General features: G+C 41.1%; 1 protein-coding gene across 7 annotated transcripts in view; it reads left to right on the forward strand.

Annotated features, from left to right (window-relative positions):
- znf532 (zinc finger protein 532) overlaps window positions 1-23712 on the forward strand; it is a 146702-nt gene that overhangs the window by 22839 nt on the left and 100151 nt on the right. For 2 of the 7 annotated variants that reach the window (XM_052038197.1, XM_052038225.1), the window contains exons 1-2: window positions 22229-22327; window positions 23352-23460. The exons of 2 other annotated variants lie outside the window; for them this stretch is intronic. The gene's annotated coding sequence lies outside the window, so the exon portion shown is untranslated. Of the gene's footprint in view, window positions 1-775; window positions 898-22228; window positions 22328-23351; window positions 23461-23712 lie in introns of those variants that run through there. 3 more of the 7 variants (XM_052038235.1, XM_052038242.1, XM_052038249.1) reach the window with 2 other exon arrangements.

Below are 23712 nucleotides of genomic sequence, written 5' to 3' on the forward strand. Positions count from 1 at the left end.
ATTCTTGTGAATCTCCTTTGGACCCTCTCCAGGGCCAGCACGTCTTTTCTTAGATATGGGCCCCAAAATTGCTCTCAATATTCCATTTGAAGGATTAGAGGTTAGCACAGGAAAGTGGCACTGAGATAAATGAGCCATGATCTTGTTGAGTGGCAGAGAAAGCACAAGGTGGAATTGAATACTTTTGCTTCTATTTCTTCATTGCATGTGATACCCTGGCTGTGACTGAATAGATAATGGAACCTGCTGGGTGCCAGTTGGACCTTCAGAAATGTTGTAGGAAGATAGTGTCTTCAGCCATGTCAAAGGCTGCAACGAGGCAGAAGAAGATGATTACCAATTCTGTGTGTTTTTAAAGGGAAGCAGGGTTCTCCAAATAATAGTTAGAACATTACAGCACAGTGCAGGCCCTTCGGTCCATGATGTTGTGCCGACATTTTATCCTGCTCTAATATCTATCTAACCCTTCCCTCCCACATAGCCTTCCATTTCTCTATCATTCATGTGCCTATCTAAGAGTCTCTTAAATGTCCTTAATGTATCTGCCCCCACAACCTCTGCCGGCAGTGCTTGTTGAATTTAAGCCCTCAGGTTACATGGATACACAATCACTTGTGAGGCCACTGCACAAGAACGGTTTATTTTTGGAAATGATGTAACGGAAGGAAATTGCTGTGCACACAAAAATGTCCAGGGCAGCTGAACGTCTTTGTCCCGTTTTCTCTTTACATATTAACAGTGGTCTATGTAGTGATTATTGTTAAGATTCAAAATGGATTTACATGCTTTTTCTTGCTTTTCTCCTTTCTCTGAAGGCACTGAATCTAACTTGAAGTAATTCCACGGATACTGTTTACTCTGCAGGATTTCGGCATTCTTCAGGTATATAACAAGTCAGTAAGTGTCCATTCTACATATTCATCTGATTATTGAGTACCAGAAGGCTGCTACTCCAGTATGGCCTTGTGGGTCCTAATCCTTCCTTTACTTGGTGGCCAAACGTATGCTGATGCAGCAGATTTGACCTTTTATAATTCCAACAGTGCTAGAGAGTGGGAATCTGCCCTGTTTATTTTCCCTCCTAACCTGCAGGTGCTCGTTGCTTGTTGTCTGTTAAGATCCACTAATTTAGTTAACCAGAGTCAAGAGCTTGTCTCTTTAATAAGTGAGCTTTGCATGTTCTATTGTAAGACCACTATGGCAAGTATGTGTGTGTGTTTGTTGCATTAAGCAATATCCCTGCTTTGCAGTTTTGGCAAATCTCCCTTGACAGTAAAAGTTATAAATTCATAACCAGTTCATAAAATTGCACTTTGCTTGCAATTATATTATAACACTATACTCCCAAAACACTCTATTCTGAGCTCTGCAGTGGAAAGAGATTACCCGATTACAAAATTCAAGGAAGTTCTCAAAGCCACCATCTAACAATGCAATGTCCCCACTGACTCTGAGCAATCCTTGGCCCATGATTGCTCAAAGTGACAAAGTAGTGTTCTGGATGATGCTGAGAACCTCCAGCCAAAGTGTCAGAAACTTAGAGAAGGCCAAAATAAGTGGGAAAAAGAATGCACCACCTCACAAATACCTGTTGCCCCAACTGTGGCAAAATCTGCAGGTCCAGCATTGGCTTCACCCATCATCTCAGGGCCCATAGAGCTGGAGTGGAGACTTATCATTCTTAATCCTGAGGAATTGCCAAAGAAGAAGAAATAAAGACAAGTAAAACTTAACATTTGATATAAATGGGATAGACAAACATTGCTAAAGGAAATCAATCGAAAAGAGGTTAACCTTTTTCTGCACTTTTGATTTCCTCTTGGTCATAACAAGTTGTGATATTAAGGACATCCTGTCTTCTGTTCTCAATTATTAAAATCTCTTAAATTACATCACACCATCAAATAACAGTCATGGATAGTTTAGGGATGCTTAATGGCTGGTTTATCTGGCTTGGTGCCCATAGAGCCTTTGCTTGCAGATCTATTTGGCACCAAGGTGATTCAACTCTGCAATCTATGATAAATGTAGACCAGCTAAAAATCAATTTTGATCAAATCGTCAATCCAGGGATATAACGATAAACTCAACTTTTCTGCTCCTAAATTATCATGCTTAATACAAGCTGGTTTACAGCCCATGTCTTTGCACAGATGTAAAACCAAACCTTTTAGATCAGCAATTCTCAGCTTGTGTGTCGCATGCATCCAACTTGCACTCTGCTGCAAGGGTTATTTTAACAGTTAATGTACTTGGTTTTCTCATTTTGAATATACTGAATAGACATTTAACAGAGTCGGAAAGGATTACAAAATATTAATTAGTAAATAGGTATGGTCAGATAACAGATATGAAACCATTTTTAAATGGAGACAGGGAAAGTAAGTTATGTAGTTGCAGCCTACATTGACAGCTGCAAGTGTGGCCTACCGCAGCAAGTGTGTTGAGAATCACCTGTTTAGATGCTGTTGGATGGGAGGATTGTGTGGACTTAGTAAGGTGCATGCTACACTGTTGCCAGGCCAGTAGCTGAGTGCTTTGGATGTAATACTGTGCACCTATGTATTCCAGGAATACATTCTCAAAACATTGAGGGCTGAAGTTTAAAACTGTTGCATGATAAGCGAATTAAATATGTTCTTGTCTTAGTTAAAGTGCCTCCTTTAATAAGGTGCCTTGCTTTAACATTTATAGAGAAGTTATTTTAATTTTAAATATCAGCGAAGCTTTCTTAAGGTGGACAGTTTAAAAAAAACTCTGCTTATGGAATCTTCTGCATAATCATCTTACAAAATAAAATTACTTGTTTGATTGTGGTTTTAGTCTGAGTGTATCAATGACCATTTTACATTGTAGTAAAGGACTCTCCCCAAAAAAATTGTCAATGGCCAAGTCTCTGCATTTTTCAGTTGTCTCTGCTGCCCTGACCAACACTTATCACTTGGAGACACAGGAGACTGCAGATGCCGGAATCTGAAGCAACAAGCAGTCTGCTGGAGGAACTCAGCGGGTTGAACAACATTTGTGGGAGGAAAGGAATTGTCGATGCTTCGGGTTGAAACCCTGCATTCCAGGTCTTGATGCAGGGTTTCGACCCAAAACATCAACAATTCTTTTCCTCCACGGATGCTGCTTGACCCGCTGAGTTCCTCCAGAAAATTGTTGCAATACTATATCACTTAACCAACGTTAGGTGAAAAAAATTATTAGGTCTTTATCATATCAGTTATTTTAGAAGCTTGTGTGTATTGGTTACTGTGTTTCCTACAAGTGACCACACTTCAAAGTACTTAATTGGCTATAAAGTGCTTGAGTCATTCTGAAAGGGATGTGAAAGGTACTAAACAAATGCAAGTTTTATTTCACAATAACTTGCGCTTGGAAGTGATTTGAAACTGCTTCAAAATACTTTGGCTTAAACTTTGCTGAATATGACATGTTAATGCCATGTGCAGAAATAGAGTATGTAGAACAGTACAGCACAGGAATAGGCCCTTTGGCCCACAATGTCTCTGCTGAACGTGATGCCAAATTAAACTAAATCTCTGATTCATGCACATGATCCATATCCCTCCATTCCCTGCATATTCATGTGACTATCTAGCAGCCTCTTAAATGCCATTATCATATCTCTTTCCACCACTCCCCCTGGCAACCTCGCACTCCTCCTTTAAGCTTTCTGCCTCACACCTTCAATACATGTCCTCTAGTATTTGACATTTCTACCCTGGGAAAAAGATCCTGACTGTCTACCCTATCTATGTCTCTCATAATTTTATAAACTTCTGTCAGGTCTCCCCTCAGTCTCCAATGCTCCAGAGAAAAGGTCCCAAGTTTGTCCAACCTTTCCTTGTAGCTCATACACTCTAATCCAGGCAGAATCCTGGGAAACCTCTTCTTGCCCTCTTCAGAGCTTCCACATCCTTCCTGTAATGGGGCGACCAGAACTGCACAAAATACTCCAAATATGGCCTAACCAAAGTTTTGATATAGCTGGAACATGACTTCCTTACTCTTATACTCACTATCTCAACCAATGAAGGCAAGCATACCATAGGCCTTCTTTGCCACCTACAGGGAGCTATGGACTTAGACCCCAAGATCCTTCTGTACTTAAAGTTTAAATGGTCAGCAGTGAGATATAAGGAGAGTTATTTTGTCCTATTGCTGTTCACTTGTTGGGTGAATAACAGACTGGATACCAGGTAAACTACTTGTTCTGCTTTTGGAATATAGTGCCAATGGGATCTTGCATGTGTACCTTAAAAAGGGCCTTGGTTTACCATTCAAAATTAAAATCATGTGACATCCAAAACAGACACCCAATCCCTTCTGATCAGTTTCCCTGCTGGGCCAGTTAGGTTACTCTCATGTAAATGCTGGATGTGTAACATGTACTATCAATCGGGCTTTTGTTTTACCATTCAGCAGTTGTAATGGTAATATTTGTAAATGCAATGTTAAATATTGAGATAGTTTTAAACAAAAATGAGGCCTGATATCAGTAGGAACGATGAACCTCTGTAGAATGCTTCAACTGCTCTTTATTTATTTCACTTCTAATTGTGATAATGAAAGTGAAACTGGTAACCGCCTGGTGTTTTGTGGCATTTCCAACATGCTATCGTTTTTACATCAGGTTCTTTTGGTGCTGATCATACATCTATTAACAAATGATTCCTCTGCAACGTGCATCTTGCTGTGGGTTTCCAGCCGGAGCTGCCGGAGCTGTGGTGTGCAGTGTAACCAGAGCTGTGACGTGGATGAATGGCATCATGGCTGAAAGCTATTTAGCTGGCCCCAGACTGCCTGAATGCAGTCTTATTTTTATTAAAAGAGTAACTGTCCAATATGTGACATTATAGTGTTGTTTGTCAGTGTAATATATTACCAACATGGTGCACAGCAATATCTAATTGTTTCCTAAGACATGATTCTTCTTTTTGAGATGGGTGCCCATCCCCCATTCAGAACTGCTTACATAACAAAGCAGTTGTCAACTTTTTTAGTAAACTGAAAAGACCATGGGCAAATTCCTCTTTGATGTTTACTTTCTTTTGGAGCAGGGTGGAAGGAGAAATTATGATTGGTCTTCATGGAAGTTCAAGGTTAATCTTGTTGACATTCTGAGATTTTAGGTTTGTGCTGTGCCAGTGAACAGTGTGTTAGGTGCATTCTTGCATTAACCCTTTGAGAACTGCAATAGTTCTGGTCAAAAACCGTGTTTAAAACAACAAATACTATTTTTGTTTAAGACTTCCAATTTGTTTATTCTTGATCAGAAGTTGTGTTATCTCTTGAGGAAATGCACAATCTGCAAGAACTGGGACAAATCCTAGAAACAGTGCAGCTTCATTTCCTCCCAAGCCACTGCTGTACCTGAAGCAGGCTGCTCGTAATTGGGACATCCTATTTAATGTCAAGTTGATCTTCTGACTCTATATCTTCTTCATCACCAGGGTCCTTTTGTTTCCGACCTCTATAGATCCACCCTGTCCCATTCTCTGCCCCTGCCTCAACCCATCAGTTACTGAAAATCTCATTTTGTGCTTCACTACCTCTGGAAGCAACTATTCTAATTCACTCTAAGCCAATGAATTATCTTGCACGCTCTTTAATTTTGAGTTTTTTCTATAACCTTTCCACCCGTGCCTTAATTCGCATCATACCTCAGTTTATTTTCCCTATTGTCCCTATGCTTGTTGGCTACCAGTTCAGCACAGTCTCATTTAAAGTTCTCATCCTTGTGTTCACACTCCTGAAACATCTCTGCAACCTCCTCCATCTCTACAACACTTCAAGAATCCTGTCCCTCCAATTCTAGCTTTGTATGTATCCCTGATTTCCTTTCATTATATCTTTAGATGTCTTCTCCCCAAGCTCTGGAGTTCATTCCCTCAACCACCCTGCCTTGTCTCGTTAGGATACAGTTTATATATTTGATCTAAAAACAGAATGTGCAGGAAACACTTGGCGGGTCAGGCAGCATCTTTGGAAGGGGAAACAGAATTAACATTTCGAGCTACAGACACTGGTGAAAACCTGAAATGTTAATTCTGTTTCCCTTTCCATAGATGCTGCCTGACTCACTTAGTGTTTTCTGCATTTCCTTTTTATTTCAGTTTTGCAGCATTTGGTTCTTTGCTTTTCATTGCCCCTTTCACCAGTTTTTCAATCTTTCTATATGTCTTGATATCAAATTGTGTCTGCTAATCCTCCTCTCCTATGATATCAAGGAGAGGAGGATTAGAGGAGGAATCTCTTAATCCAGAATAAATTCAGAAAAAATCTAAATTTAGAATGGACTACCCCCATGTATGAATATTTGGGATGATGTTGTTAGGTACGTGATCACATTCTATCCTCCTTTTAATATCTGCAGCACTGCTCAGCGAATTCTGACTATGTGTGCCTAACAAAATTAAAATGCATGCCCACCGTACTTGGAAGGCTTGATCTGAGGAGCTGATTAATTCTTCTTTCACTGGAAGGGGTTACAAGAGCTGCAGTCTTTGAACTGAGAGTTCAGTTTAACCCCTCCATTCTTTAGAAATCCTGTGCAGAAGCACTAGTTTTGCTTTTTGAATTTAAAATTCGTTGAACTTTGAAGTTCCTTGCCATCTATTGCTGCTGTGAAAATCAACTGATTGGTTAATTTTGGATTCATTTTGATCTCCTTTTAAAAATTTAATTTCTTCTACATATATAAAAGCAGTTCTAATTAGCATGAGACAAAACTGGATTGAAGAATGCAAACAAAACTATGGCATGCAACATCATGCATCTAATTTTTAAGTTTGTTGTGCTTGAGCAGATTTGGGTATTCACTGCATAACTTGTTGTGGGTTGAAGTCCCAGTTCAGAGGCATGGGCATATGTAACTAATGCTGACACTTCAACACAGTACTGAAGGAGTACTACACTGATGGAGGAATCATTTCTTGGATGAGATATTAAGCTGAAGCCTTGTTTGCCCTTTCAGATAAATATTAAAGATCTCATGTTACTAATCAAAGGGGGCCAGGGAATTCTCAGTATCCCAGCCAACATTTATTCCTTGAGAAAAGTCTCCCAACAGGTGATCTGGCTGTTTAATTGCTGTTTGTGGGAGGTTGTACATGGCTCGTTTCCGACTGTACATCACTACATTATGTCAAAGGTACTTCATTATTTGAAAGCGCTTTAGGATATTCTATGAAGGTTGTGTATAGAAATCCAAGCCATTCTATTATGTGTAAAACTCTATGAACTTCAGAAGTTCATTATGTTCATTATTTAGCATGATAGTAAAAAGTGCCAGCAGAATCAATCTAATTATGCTGTTCTTTCTCCTTTGTATATAATGTATAATAGTCTTTGCATTTCATTTGCTTTCTCCTTTGCCTCTAATGAATTTTAACTCTATTGATGCTTTCAAATGTTAACATTGGGAGATAATCCAAAATAAACTAAAATATTTAAACATCACCACAAGCAAACCTTTCTTTCAAGTGGTTCACTTGCAACACCTGCAATGTTGCTGTTATTAAAACGCTGGTCAAGTGGAAACCAAGCGGACCCACTTATCCATTTCTAACTCCTTGCCTCATTCTTTGTTTCCTATCTGGGAGACTAAAATTGTGGCTGGTATCATCACCCCAGGGTTCTGAAAGAGGTAGCTGAAGAGAATGTGGAGGTATTAGTAGTGATCTTTTAAGAATCACTAGAATCAGAAATGGTTTTGAGAGGAATGGAAAATTGCAAATGTCACTCCACTCTTTAAGAAGGGAGGGAATAAGGCAAAATACAGGAAATTATAGATTGGTTAGCCTGACTTCAGTGGTTGGTAAGATTTTAGAGTCCATCAATAAGGATGAGATTTCAGCGTAATTGGAAGCACATGATAAAATTGGCTGAAGTCAACATGGTTTCCTTAAGGGGAGATTTTACCTGACAAATCTGTTGAAGTTCTTTGAGGAAGTAACAAGCAGGCTGGACAAAGGAGAGTCAGTGGATGTTGTTTACTTGAATTTCCAGAAGGCCTTAGACAAGGTGCCGCACATGAGGCTGCTAAACAAGATAGGTATTACAGAAAGGTACCAGCATGGATAGAAGACTGGCTGACTGGCAGAAGGCAAAGGGTGGGAATAAAAGGGGCCTTTTCTGTTTGGCTGTCAGTGGCTCGTTGTGTTCCACAGAGGTTGGTGTTGGATCTGGTACTTTTTACGTTATATGTTAATGATCTGGATGATGGAATTGATGGCTTTGTGGCCAAGTTTGCAGATGATAAGTGGAGGGGCAGGTAGTATAGAGGAAGCAGGGAGTCTGCAGAAGGTTGGAAGAATGGGCAAAGAAGTGGCATATGGAATACAATGTAGGGAAGTGTATGGTCATGCACTTTGGTGGGAATAAAGGCGTAGACTATTTTCTAAATGGGGAGACGATTCAGAAATCAGAGGTGCAAAGGGACTTGAGAATCCTAATGCATGTAGGATTCCCTAAAAGTTAACTTGCAGGTTGAGTCAGTAGTAAGGGAGGCAAATGCAATGTTAGCATTTATTTCAAGAGGACGAGAATATAAAATTAAAGATGTAATGCTGAAGCTTTAGAAAGTTTTGGTCAGACCACATTTGGAGTATTGTGAGCAGTGTTGGGCCCCATATCTAAGGAAGGATGTGCTGGCATTGGGGAGGGTCCAGAGAAGGTTTATGAGAATTATCCCAGAGATGAAAGGGTTAATATACGAGGAGTATTTGATGGCTCTGGGCCTGTACCTGCTGGAGTTTAGAAGGATGAGGGGGGATCTCATTGAAACCTACCAAATATTGAAAGACTTGGATAGAATGGATGTGGAGAGGATGTTTCCAGTAGTGGGAGAGTCCAGCACCAGAGGGCACAGCCTCAGAACAGAGATGATGAGGAATTTCTTTAGCCAGAGGGTGGTGAATCTGTGGAATTCATTGCCACTGACAGCTGTGGAGGCCAGGTCATTGGGTATATTTAAAGTGGAGGTTGATAAGTTCTTGATTAGTAGGGTGTCAAAGGTTACGGAGAGAAGGCAGGAGAATGGGGTTGAGAGGGAAAAATAAATCAGCCATGATCGAATGGCAGAGCAGACTCGATGGGCTGAATGGCCTAATTCTGTTCTTATGTATTATCGTCAAACCTGCTGATCAGGAAGTATTTTCAGATAAAGTGGTGGAGGCAAAGGCCCTGTATTTATTTAATAAAACATTGAATTGGAGAGAATGGTAGATTTTAGGGTCTTTCCAAATGAATGAGCTAAAATGGATCCATGATAATTGTCTTGTGATGTTCACACATTTCCAGTCTTGAATAATTATAAATTATTGAGCCAACTGGCTTAATCAGGGTTTGCTTTGTTTTAGACTTGCTCTTTTGTATTTCTGCCTTGATGCATAACCCACAAAAACAAAATTATTGTCTCTGAATAGCTTTTTATTTGCCCTTCACTAATTTGCCTTCCTTGCCAATTCATTGTCTAATATTTCTGCCTTACTCTTTTCATATGTTATTCAGTGTCTGACCCTTAGAGAACTAGCTCTATTAGAATATAAGCTTTACAAATAAAATTGCTGGTCACATGTGGATTTTCAGCCTTCTGAAACAGGTCAGTGTGTAAGCAATGCAGTTAAATCATTCATAATTAGGGCAGGAAAAGCTGCACAAAGGACATTTAATGCACACAATTGGGTAAATATTCATAGATGATGCACATTGAGGTAGGCGGTAAGTCAAGTGATCATTGATGTCACCCACCACTAGCTTCAAAACTTTTGATATATGGGCCAGTTGTAAACTTATTAGGTTAGGATCCCACTTGTCAGAATGCTTATAGGTAGCTTGTCACATTATTGCTACAATTTCTGGTGGGTTCAAAGATTATGCCAAGGAAGGAAATGGTTATTAAAACAAAATGTCATTTAACTTGCAGTGCATTTTTTATAAGCTTTCTCTACTTTGTGCCAGAGATCTTCGGTATATGGGCTTCAGATCTGGCAGCAGAATGGAACTTTTGGTGGAGTAGTTTCTGGAGATGTGTCCTCTTCACTTCAAGTGGCATCATGGTGCTCAGTCAAACATTAGAGGTGGTCTAAAAAGAGATGCCGGAAATGTGATAGCCAGAAACATGATCCCCAGACGTGGCTAGAAGCAATAAAGGATGTTCAGTTATCTCACTTGGATTCTAAAGGTGAAAACCGTGCACATTTGTTTTCCTTTGGGCAAAGAAATTATGACATCACTTCCACCAGCAAATCCTTTCCTCAAGTGTTCCACATGCATTGCCTTCAATCACATGCGAACCTTGAATGATCTCTGAAAAGGTGTATGGTAGTACCTTGCTTAACATGCAGAATGTGTTGTGCCAGGAACCTTGCACAAACCACTGCCCTCCCTGTTGCTGTGTGCTGTTGTGCCAGGTGCTCCTCCAGCAATGAATTGCTCCACTGGTCAGTATGGAGAGGCTGCCTGCGAGAACTGGTGCGAGCAGTGTGGCTGCTCAATGCTAAAATGCAGGGCCCGGGGCAGCACCCTGCTGGGACCACTGTTGGGGCTTGGCAACACTTGCTCCATGTGTTGACAGACCGCCATTTTGCACAGTTTCTCTCATCACCTCCTGTTGGATGTGATGCAAGTTGCTGTCTCTCCCCCTCTTTGCTTGGCAGCACAGCACTCCCCAGCCCAGAGATTTCTCTGTGATTTCTCTATTCTGTGTTGACTCATCAGTCAACAGCCTCTCTTGAGTTTGTTCCCAGAGCAGCAGCATGGAACCCAAGCAGATATCTTTAGTACAATGCAGTGTACCTGTGAATATTTTGAGTAGAGGGCCAAATACACTATAACAAATTAATCCTTTGTAAGGTAGTGCTAAGCGGAGTACTGGTGTCCATTAACTCAATCCCACACTTGCAGGACAACTGGGTCACAGCAACTGGGAGAGGTCCAGCCTCTATCCCATCTTCAGTTAGATAGAAGAGGAAGTCTTGGGGATAGTTGGAGTAGGCAGCATGAGAGACATTGGCAGCGGCAAGGCTGAAGGCCTGATTATTTCTTGTACCTTTTTCCCTTTCTTCAAAGCATTTACCTGCATATCATGGCTTCCTATTTTGGATTTTGTAGATCCACCCAATATTGCTGAGCTTTGTCCTAGTTTTTGTAGGTCAGTCCCATGACTTGGACTTTGCTGGGTGCACCGTAGTAGCCCATTTCAAAATCCTGAGTAGCACACCCCATAGACTAGAAATTGTTCCATAATTTTTCTTTCATATTAAAGCTGCATTGTTGGTCACCCCAGCACTATTTCTGAAAGTCACATAAAACTGAAAGCTTCATTTAGGTTCACAGAACAGCATTATCTTGTTTCCCAGTGTAGTGCTGCACCGAAACTAACATTGTTGGTATCAGTGCAGCGTTCCTCAATGAAGTGTTGCAAGCTCTTGCAGCTATCGTTAATTAGCACAGTAAATACAATATATGCAGCCAGCATTTGAAGTGATGTTTGTATTGTTATAGGTACAATACTATTTTGGCTACAGGGGAATATTGCCACTGAATGAATAGATGCTGCAATAATGGGAGGGAGAGTGCAAAAATGCTCCCAAGAGATCAGAGGACCTGTTCGGTTTGGCAAGGAACAGTGCTCACAGGGAACAGTGCTTGTTCTTTGTGCAAAGTGCTCATGTAAGCTCTTCAGGACTACCGTTGGGCACTTTTGCCAGGGAGGTCTCTATGATAATGAGTGTAATCTATGGATTCCTGAAGTTTGGGGAAGCTGCAATGCAGGCAAATACCTATTCCTGCTTTGCTTGTTCCTGTGGATTGAAGGAAAAGTAGATGAAATCACTTCTCCTTTAGTGTGGAGGTTGGGTGACCTGTTTTTGAAGTAGTGAGTGGAAAACTGAGATGCGGCAGAGATCAGCAGTGGCAGTCTGGAATGATCCTGTGGCTAAGGAAGCTGAGTGACTGTGATCCTGAATTTCATGGACATAGCAACCAAGATACATGAGGTTGAATTTGAGATGACAAAAGATCACATTGCATTGAGGGCAAAATAGACAGTTGGATGTTGGCCCTTTAAATAGCATGGTTTCAAGGGAACCAGGATTAGTTAAAACCTGATTAAATATAAACAGTCAAATTTCACACCAGTGAGATTTAAAATTCTTTCTGCAGGAGAGATTATAGTGTGACTGCCCTTGACGTTAAGCTGTATTTGACTGACTGTTTCATTAAGGAGCTAGGCTAACACTGAAGTCAATGGGCATTATGGGAAAACACCTCAATGGTGAGACGCATACCATGCATTAAGGAAGACGATTGTAGTTATTGGAAGTCGATCATCCCAGCCCCGGGAGGTCCTCAAGGCAGTGTCGTAGGCCCAAACATCTTTAGCTCCTTCATTAATGAGCTTCCTTACATTATAAGGGTCAGAAGTGATGACTGCACGATGTTTGATTCCATTTGCAACTCATCAGTAAATGAAGCAGTACATGCCTGCATGCAGCAAGAGCAAGACAATGTTCAGGCATAAATTTGATAGGTGGCTAGTACTTCTGTGCAACAAAATTTCCGGGCAATGGTACCTTTAACAATAGAGAGTCTAACCACTTACCCCTGATATTCAATGGCATTATCTCACCAACCATCGATATTCTGGGAGCCACCACTGACCAAAATCTCAACTCATCCAGCTGCATAAAAATCACAGCCACAAGAGCGGATCCTGTGACAGATGTCTACCTCCTGATAACCCAAGGCCTTTCCACTATTGACAAGGCATAGGTCAGTGAAATACTGCCCACTTGCCTCGATGAATGTAGCACCAACTATTCTCAAGAAGCTTGAAACTATCATGACAAAGCAGCCTGCTTGATTGGCACTCCATCAACCACACCATCTGTGACCAGTTGTGTACCACAGGGGTTGATGCTGGGACCTCTGCTGTTTGTGATGTATACTAATGACTTGGATGTGAATGTAGGAGCATGATTAGTAAGGTTGTAAATGAAACAAAAATTGGTGATGATGTGGATAGTGGGCAGGATATAGATCAGTTGGAAAGCTGGATGGTGCGTTGGGCGATGGAATTTAATCCCAACAAGTATGGAGTAACATACTTTGGGAAGTCATGTAGGGGTAGGGCATATACAATAAATGGTAGGTCATGGAGGAATGTTGATAAACAGAGAAACCTGGGGGGTGTTAAGTCAAGTCAAGTTTATTATGCACAAGTACATGTATGCACAGTGTAATGGAAAAATCACTTGCAGCAACATCACAGGCACGTAGTATTAGGGAGACATTTACGAGAAAAACATAAATTAGATATAAATTATACACAATTTTTACAAGAAAGAACACAATTAGAACAAAAAAAAACAAAGTCCATTATAGTGCAAAATGGTCAAAATGCTCATAGTGTTGCTAAACTGAGGCAGTGATTAGGTTGTGCAGGTTGGTTCAAGAGCTGAATGGTTGAAGGGAAGTAACTATTCTTGAACCTGGTGGTGTGGGACTTCAGGCTTCTGCACCTCCTGCCCAATTATAGCTGCAAAAAGATGGCAGGGCCTGGATGATGGGGATCTTTGATGATGGATGTTGCCTTCTTGAGGCAGTGCCTCATATAGATACTACCGACGGTGGGGAGAGATGTGCCTGTGATAAATTGAGCTGAGTCCACTACTCTCTGCAGCTTCTTGCATTCATGATGCAACCAGTCAGGACATCTGTAGAAGTTTGTTAGATTGTTTGGTGACATGCCGAATCTCCTTAAACCTGTAAGAAAGTAAAGATGCTGTGATTGTGACCTTCCTTGTGATTGCATCTATGTGCTGGGCCCAGGGCAAGTCATGTTAATGCCCAGGAATTTAAAGCTACTGACTCTTTCCACCACTGCAGACTGGCACATGTTCACCCTCCTTCCCCTTCCTGGTCAACAATCAGTTCTTTAGTTTTACTCCATTGAGCGAGAGGTTGTCATTGTTGCACTACTCAACCGGATGTCCTATCTCGCTCCTTACCACCTGTAATTTTCCCAAGACGGTGGGGTCATTGGCGAATTTGTATATGATTCAAGTCCATAGTTCCCTGAAAATGGCAACATGGGTGGATAGGGTAGAAGGCATATGGCCTGCTTGTCTTTATAGGTGGGGGCATAGAACAGAGGTACTGGGACATTGTTGGAACTTTATCAAACACTAATTAGACTGCACTTGGAGTGATGGAGAGAGTGCAGAGGAGATTCACCAGGATGTTGCCTGGATTGGAGGAATCTAGTTATGCAGAGAGATTGGATAGGATGTTTTCCCTGGAGTGAAAGATGCTGAGGGATGACCTGGGAGGTATATAAGATTATGAAAGGCATAGATAGGGTAGATGGTCAGAATCTTTTTCCCATGATTGTGGTATCAAAAACAAGAAGGTATAGTTTCAAGATGAGAGGAAAGAGTTTCCAAGGGGATTTGAGGGATAAGATTTTTTAATAAAGAGAGTGGTTGATATCTGGAACTTTCTGCCAGAGGAGGTGGTGCAACGAAATACAATCACCATGTTATTACAGGCATTTAGACAGACACTTAATTAGGCAAGGCATGGAAGTATATGGTCCTAATGTGGGCAAATGGGATTAGTGTAGATGGACAAAAAGGTTGGCATGGACATGGTGGCCAAAGGGCCTATTTCTGTACTGTTCATATCTGTGACACTCTGAACATCCATTTGTTGTGCCAAAGTTTGGTATTGGAATTGGTTTATTATTGTCACTTGTACCAAGGTAAAGTGAAAAACTTGTCTTGCATTCTGTTTGTACAGATCAATTCATTACACAGTGCAGATACATTGTGTTAGTACGGAGTGCATTATTGGTAAGCAGGATTGTTCGCAGATCTGTTAGAAATAAGCCTTGCACATGCAATGCTGCACACAACACACTTTATTGCTAAGTTACAACAAGTGGTACTTATCTCGGAAGTGCGCCTGAGCTCATTTAATGCAGCGCCCCGTTCCAATTGGTCCACAGCGTCAGTCGTGTCCTTACCTATGGTGCCCAAATCCAAGAGGCCTCACCGCTGGCATGCTCACTCTTTTGTACCCTGGTCACTTCTCCCTGCCCCTACCAGGGTTGATCTTTTGTCCAGGTCGACCCGTCACGTGACCATTGCCTCGGGCACTGCAGGCAATGTCTTACCTTGGTTACCTAGCACCCAGGTCACCCTTCCTCCACGCGCACACACACACACACATTTGATCCCAGCAATTGTTCCTTGTGCTCTCTGGATGACATTTCAGGATTCTTACTACACCATTCCCTCCATAATCAGGGCACAGTGGCCTGTTGTGCGCCATATACAGAACTCACCTAAGCTGCTCTGAGAGCACTTCCCAAACCTATGAACTATACTACCAGGAAATTCAAGGACAGCAGGTGCACGGAAACATCATCTTGTTGACTCCAAGCCACACAGCACCCTATAGAACACAGAACAGCACAGCGCAGAAACAGGTCTTTCAGCCCATAATGTCTGTACTGAACACGAAGTAGAAATAAACTAAATCTCTTCTGCCTGTACATGATCCATATCCATCCATTCCCTGCATATTCAAGTGTCTATCTAGCAGCTTCTTAAATGCCACTACCATATCAGCTTCCACCATTCCCCTTGGCAGCCCGTTCCAGGCACCTACCACTTTCTGTGTAAAATCTCCTTTAAACTTTCGCCCTCTCATCTTGAATGCATATCCTCTAGCACTTGAAATTTCTACCCTGGGGAAAAGGTTCTGACTGTCTACCCTATCTGTGCCTCCCATAATCTTATAAACTTATATCAGGTCTCCCCTCAGCCTCTGATGCACCAGAGAAAACAACCCAAGTTTGTTCAACCTTTCTTTACACGGTAGTGTAGTGGTTAGCGTAACACTATTACAGCGCCAGCCACCCGGGTTCAATTCCCGCCGCTGTCTGTAAGGAGTTTGTACGTTCTCCCTGTGTCTGCATGGGTTTCCTCTTGGTGCTCCAGTTTCCTCCCACATTCCAAAGATTTACAGGTTAGGAGTTGTGGGCATGCTATGTTGGCACCAGAAGAGTAGTGACACTTGCAGGCTGCCCTCAGCACATTCTCAGTAACACAAAAAGATGCACTTCACTGTGTGTTTCAATGTACATGTGACTAATAAATAAATATCTTAATCCAGGCAGCATCCTGGTAAATCTCTTCTGCACCCTTTCCAAAGCTTTCCTGTAAAGGGGCGAACAGAATTGCACACAGTACTCCAAATGTGGCCTAACCAAAGCTGCAATGTGACTTCCTGACTCTTATACACAATGCCCTGACCAATGAAGGCAAACATGCCATATGCCTTCTTTACCATCCTATCTACTGTAGCTGTGTGGTTGTAGCTGTATTCCCTGTAGCTGTGACACTTTACTCTGTACTGTTATTGTTTTTACCTGTACTACCTCAATGCACTCTGTACTAACTCAATGTAACTGCACCGTGTAATGAATTGACCCATATGATCGGTATGCAAGACAAATTTTTCACTGTACCTCGGTACAAGTGACAATAATAAACCAATGCCAATACCTGTGTGGCCACTTTCAGGGAGCTATGGACGTGGAACACGGGATCCCTCTGTATATCAATGCTGTTAAGGGTCCTGCCATTGACTGTATACATCTATCTTTGAAATATATTTCCTAGTCTTTCATCTTTGCTGGGTTTAAATCATGGAACACCCTCCCCAACAGAAGGACTATGGTGATTTAAGAAGGTATCTCACCACCACCTTCACAAGGGTAATTAGCAATGGACAATAAATGCTGACCTTGCTGGCGATGTCCACATTCTGAAAAATGAATAAAGGAATAAAGGCGATGTCCACTGTTGACATAAATTTACCTGGGTCTGACTAGAGCCAGACAGTGTTGATTCTGAGCTCTGAGAAACTGACTCTGAGTTTATTTGCAATCTAATGTTAAAGGCAGCCTTCTAGCTCCCATGTTGAAGCTACAGGTACTGTGCCTTTTGGTGCTTGCTATTCATGAGAAACATTGAAATCACCATTTTGGACTGTCACATTTAACTAATAATTATAGTGCAAGAGACCGTAATTCTCCCCCTGAAACTTTATTAAAGAGCATCTGCAGTTAGTCTTAAACCGAAAGGCTGGTTTACCCATTGTTCCACATTATGTCCTATCTTAGTGCAGGAGTCGAACCTTGAGTTAGGACTGACTATCCAAAGCATTGGTAAGGTTCTGTTTGCCCCTTTAATTTCCTGCTCCTGCTTATTCAGGAAGCTGAATAAGCAGCAGCAGGAAATACTTGGGTGGCTGTTGCTCGACTTAATGCCCTCCCCTACAGCAACCAGCTGTTTCGAGGTAAACAAATAGTTTGTGGGATCTTGAGTGCTGCTTCAATGTATGTGAGCTTTTGCTGTTGACCTGCTGCTAGAGGATTGAAGTAAACTTTTGAGACACAAGCTTTATGGAAGACTCAAATGCTTTATCTCTCTTCTCATCATTTATTCTGGATTTGATCTCAGAAAGTCTTTTTTTTATGCCTTGTAGGAATTACCTACTGGAAGGGAAAGTTAGTGTCACAATCTACCTTGTTGTGACCTTGCACCTTATTGTCTACCTGCACTGCACTTTCTCCGTAGCTGTGACACTTTACTCTGTACTGTTATTGTTTTTACCTGTACTACCTCAATGCACTCTGTACTAACTCAATATAACTGCACTGTGTAATGAATTGACCTGTACGTTCGGTATGCAATACAAGTTTTTCACTGTACCTTGGTACAAGTGACAACAATAAACCAATACCAATACCAATTTGCTTGAACTGTAGGAGTTGGGAGAGGTTGCTAAGACCTTGTGGGGAGAGGGGCAGGATGGAGCAGCATACCTAGTGACTTGCTGCATGGCTGAAGCCTATCAATCATGAGAAATGCATTATTAAACAACAATTGTGCCAGAGGGTCAGTGTCAGAAGCTGCAAGAGAGTGTAGTGAGGTGGGGAATTGGGCAGTTAGAAGGTGTGATGTCAGTGACTTAGTGGCGTGACAAGCCTTACTGCAAACTGATGTTGGAGTTTGTAGTTTTGTGATCACCTTCCTATTGGGGCCCCTTATACAATTCACAATGATTTTTTTGACCCTGATCAGCAAGCGCCAGCAGGACCATTCAATTAAATCTTGGCCAATTCATTTTCTTGCCCATTATCTGTCTGTGGTTACTGCAAGCGTAGGTTGCGGGAGAGAGTTTTAGGGATGCCTGGCTTTGTTGTCTTTTAGGTCATCATCCCTTGCTCTTCCCTTAAGTGTGTTATTGACTTAAAGGAAAGAATTGTATTTCACACCTTCAGATTGTTCCGAAGCACTTTTACAAGAAATAAAGTACTTTATAAAGTGTAGTCACTTGAAATGTTGGAAAAGCAATAGCTATTTTTACAGCAAGCTTTCACAACAGCAAGAGATACATTCCCTGAACATCTGACTGAGTCGTTGATTGAGCATTTATACATTGATCAGAAAGTTTCCAAACTTTGAAAGTGCCAATGGCACTTCTACATCCAAGACACAAGAGACTGCAGATGCTGGAATCTGGAGCAACACACAAAAAGCTGAGGAACTCAGCAGGTCAGGCAGCATCAGTCAGAATCAGGTTTATGATTACTGATTTGTATGCTGTGAAATTTGTTGTTTTGTGGTAGCAGTGCAGTTCAAAGACGCAATTACTATAAATTACAAAATAAATACATAGTGCAGTAAAAAGGAATAATGAGGTAGTGTTCAGGGGTTTATGGACCATTCAGGAATCTGATGGTGGAGGGGAAGAAGCTGTTCCTAAATCATTGACTGTGGATCTTCAGGCTCCTGTACCTCCTCCTGGATGTGAGTAAGGAGAAGAGGGCATGGCCAGGATGGAGAAGGTCCTCCTTGAGGCACCACCTTTTGAAGATCTCCTCAATGGTGGGGAGTGTTGTGCCCGTGATGGAGCTGATTGAGTCTACAACCCTCTGTAGCCTCTTGCGATCCTGTGCATTGGAGCCTCCATACCAGGCTGTAATGCAACCAGTCGGAATGCTCCCCACCTTACATCTAGAGAAATTTGTAAAAGTCTTTGGTGACAGACCAAATCTCCTTAAACTCCTAACAAAGTAGAGCTGCTGGCGTGCCTTCTTCATGATTGCATCAATGCATTGGGCCCAGGATAGATCCTCCGAGATGTTGATGCCCAGGAACCTGAAGCTGCTGACCCCTCAATAAGGAGTGGTGTGTGTTCTCCCGTCTTCCCCTTCCTGAAGTCCACAATCAATTCCTCCGTCTTACTGATGTTGAGTGCGAGGTTGTTATTGTGACACCACTCAACCAGCCGATCTGTCTCACTCCTGTATGCCTCCTCATCGCCATCTAAGGTTCTGCCGACAACAGTAGTGTCATCGGCAAATTTATAGATGGCGTTTGAGCTGTGCTTGACCACACAGTCATAAGTGTAGAAAGAGTAGAGCAGTGGACTAAGCACAGATTCTTGAGGTGCACCTGTGTTGATTGTCAGCAAGGAGGAGGTGTTGTTACCGAGCCACAGTAACTGTGGTCTCCCAATAAGGAAGACAAGGATCCAGTTGCAGAGGGAGGTACAGGGGCCCAGTTTTGAAGCTAGTTGATTAATACTGATGTCCAGATGAAAGGTCTCGACCCAAAATGTTAACTGTCCATTTCCCTCCATAGGTACTGCCTGACCCGTTGAGTTCCTCCAGCTTTTTGTGCATTGCACTTTAACATCCACCTGGGAGGGCAGATGGAGTCTAGGCTTAATGTCAAATCAACTACTACACCATATTATTGCCCCAGGTGAGGTAACTTAGCTCAGCGTAGAGCTGGGATCAAACTTAAAACACTCTTGATATGTCAGAAAGTATGACAGTGCAATTTTTATTGGCTCACTTATTAGATTCTTAGATCAATATTTTTGTAAGCTTGACAAGCTGCCTTGCTGTACAAGATTTACAACCTTTAGTGCTGAGAGTTCAATTTGTTCATATAAGTTAGCAGAACAGTTTTTATATTCTAGTTCCTTAAGGTAAACTGGTAGATATTCATAATACAAGCTGCAAATGGTAGATCACACATTAAAAATTATGGAAGCTTTTGTGAGATATTTGTGGACTGGCATCAAGGAGTATCTGTGCTGTTGTGCCTACACTAAATTCTGGTTGTTTTGACAGTTACGCTATCTGTAATGGTTGGTGTATGTTCAGATACTTGGAGTTCTATGAAGTTATTGCCACATCAGGTGACCACAAGTGCAGCCTTGAGGGGCAAATTTCCTTTGAACTTACTCCTTCGTGTCTCAATCCACTTTGACTAGATTGGTTCCTTTGCCACCACTTTAGTGGGATGTAGCAATTGCAGGCTACAATTAAATGTTTGCATGTTTTTACTGATCCAGGGCTTCATGATGGTGAATGTGACTTGGAATCCTGGTACTTTTTAAAAAAATGTTGTGTGATGCATTTTGAATTAACTGAACACATTTGAACTAGTGCAACCAAGACCATTCAATTTTTCTTTACTGTCCTATCTTGTAAGATAATGAGACATGCCAAAAGACGGAAAGAGTAAAAATAAAATTTAGTTAGATAGTTTGTGTTGATATGATTATCAATGAAGTGCAATTAAATACTTCAGAAAACAATGAATTTGTTTAAAGTTAACAGGAACGTGTGTTTCTTTCTGTGTAATCTTTTGGGATAGTCTACGGCTTTCCTATTCATTTTTAGCTTCAGGCAAAACTTTGCACTCATTTAAATAACTTGTCCACATTTCCTAAGTTTTTTAAATTAAATTTGCCATTTGTAGGCTATTTTGAAGTGTTGATTTGTGTAGTTCGAAGAATCCAAATAATTTGAATATTGGGTTTAAGAAAGGATTGCCAATGATCAGCTAACAGGAAATAAGCAGATGTGACTGCTATTCAGTTCACTAGGCTGGCAAAGTGCCTTAAATCTTGAGCAAGCAAGATATGTTGCTGTTTTTAACTTTCGATGGCCTGGATGGGAGAAAATCTGACGTTCTGGCCCGTCACCTCAGCAAGAAGGAGAAGTGTTATATGGATGCAAGTTAATTTTGAAATGCTGTCTATTTGAGCCACTGGACATCAAACGGTTAATTTGCAGTGGCCCAAACTGGGAAGCTGTCCGCAGAGATAATACCCCTCCCCCTTTCCACTCTTTCTTGTGTTTTAATCGAGCTGGTTGTGCAACTTTGTTTTTTTATATCCCTATGAGGCTTTTTAGGCTTCCAATGTCTGTGAGGAAAATTTTATGTAAAATATAATTTCTCTGCACTAGAATTCTGCTGGTTTCTTATTGACACAAATGGAGTTGCAATAGCTTTCTTCAGCAATGGCTTTCTTCAGCAATGAGGATAACTGGGAATTTTCTATTTAAAAAAAGAATATTCCCAAGATTGCTGACGATTGAGAGTCTAAGCTGCTAAAATGAAAGACAGGACCCTGCTGAGTAAAGAGGAGAGAGCTTTTGGAAGAATTGAACAATTGGCAGAATGTACATTTGTTTCTAAAATGGCTGCTTGCTTAAGGGTGTGGTTAAAAACAGCAAAACGGCTGGTGTTTTGTGATCTGCATTCCCAGTGCTATGGCATGTCAGATCCCATAAATCCCAACAAAATCAGAGTGACTCTTCCTGGCTAAAAGTAGTGAAGGCATTTGATTTACTGATTTAACAGCAAACATTTGCTTCGGCAGCTATTAGGGAGAAATAAACAATTTTGTGGCACCTCCTTAATTTTATTTTAACTTGGTATAATCTAAGACTACACTGTCGGTGAATATTCAAAAATATGAGCAGAAAACATTGTTTATCGGTTGCCTCTGTGATTTTTATTTCTGTGAGGACACTGTGCAGCCATTTCATACTGTAATGTCACAAATCTTTATTGCAATTGGCTTTCCCAGAGATCACAGCAGCATGCAAGGGGAAAAGAGCCTGGCTGTATTTAGGTACGATTCAGGAGGCGCAGCCTTTTAAAAAGAAGAATTTAAAGTGCAGTTTTTGGGTGAAAAACCTTGCAATAATGTGGCATAAGCAAAGGGAAAGACTGGCCAGTATGTGCTGCAGTACAGGTTTCCATAGCTGTACGTGGGGTGGCTGGAACCGGCTGGAACTGGTTTGAAGCAGATCAGCTCATGAACAATGCAGCCACTGAGCTACATTGCTTCCTCCTTCATGGCAGCAATACAAGAAGCTTGCAGAAAGGTACCATCCAAAACAGCATGATTGCACCCTAGACACACTATTCTGGTATGTGGATAGTATGCTAAATACTTTATAAATGGGTATGTTTGTTAATATCTTTAACAAAATAATTGTTTCACTGTCTTGAGGAAAGAGATTCAAGTCTGAAGGAAGGTTTGTGTGCTCCCTTTACAAAAAAAATGGTGGATTCATTGGGGTAATCTGTTACTTTCTGCGAGCTGCAGTGTATAAGGATCAGGAGTGTATATTTAAATCTGGAACCATCTTTTTTATTGCTGTGCTAATTAGAGTACTGCAAAGTGGGCTTTTAGTGCATAACATAGGGCAGAAAAGACATGCTTTGCTGGATTACTAGCAGAGAAGATGGAGGTGTATTTTGATGCTGCTTTTTAAGTTAAAGAGCATGAACTTCCTAAAAAAGTGGTTAGCAATATCTTTATATCTGGGTCAAAAAAAAACCACAGTTTTGTATTATAACACAGGAGACTACAAGAACGGTATCCTACATTATACAAGTCACCATGCCAGGAGAATTATGGTCATAAATTTAACTAGTTGAATTTGACAATTTATTGCATAAAATAATCTATATATAAAACAAAACTGGGATTGTTTTTAAATAAATTGTTGTCTACATTTTTTTAAGAAAAGAAGAGTGTAAAAGTGTATCTGTTTCAGTTACTTAAATATAAGCACAAAGCCTTCTGGGGCTACTGATTGACACCTCCCTTTTAAAAGCCTTCCAGACGCTGGTTTCTCTGAAGCTTTAGGAGGGAGGAAATGTTCTTTGTTTTCTCACAATTCTCCAGAGGGATTTCTCGACCATGGCCACCAGCTTTCTTAAAACGATAATCTGAGTTGGAAATAATATCTAGAATACGCAAATATATTATTGGAAGTGGTTAAATTTGAACATTTTATGCCAACAAACTTCAAAGAGGCTCAGGCCTCTTGCCCAGTGTGTACTATTTTATTCCTTTCTGGGTTACTGTTTTTAAGTGTTCTTTTGCTGCCAGTAATTTCGGGCACAAAACTTTTTGGTATTCTCTTTCAAATTGGAAACCTATAGCTGCCAAGATTTTGGATTGATTTTTCATCTCCTTTTGATGAATACTAAAGCGCAGAAAATGACGACGGTTCTTGGTTACATCTCAGTGGCAGCAGAGGCCTAGTTCAGGGTAAGTAACTGATGGTTTAACAGATTTATTTTATTTCCTTGCATATTTTCTCTGTGCCACAGCCTCTCCTGCATTTTCTTTGCTTTATTAGCTTGGAAGCATTTCAGATTGTAGGATCTTTGGTCTACTGGTGTCAACACACATATCAAAATACAATGGGTGAGGTCCAGGGGCCCACTTCTCACTGCTGACGTTTCGAGAATTGTGAACTTGTTTGGTTAGCACTCAGGTAGAATTGATTACATATTATTA

Source organism: Pristis pectinata, chromosome 2 (assembly GCF_009764475.1).
Source record: "Pristis pectinata isolate sPriPec2 chromosome 2, sPriPec2.1.pri, whole genome shotgun sequence".
Taxonomy (NCBI): domain Eukaryota; kingdom Metazoa; phylum Chordata; class Chondrichthyes; order Rhinopristiformes; family Pristidae; genus Pristis; species Pristis pectinata.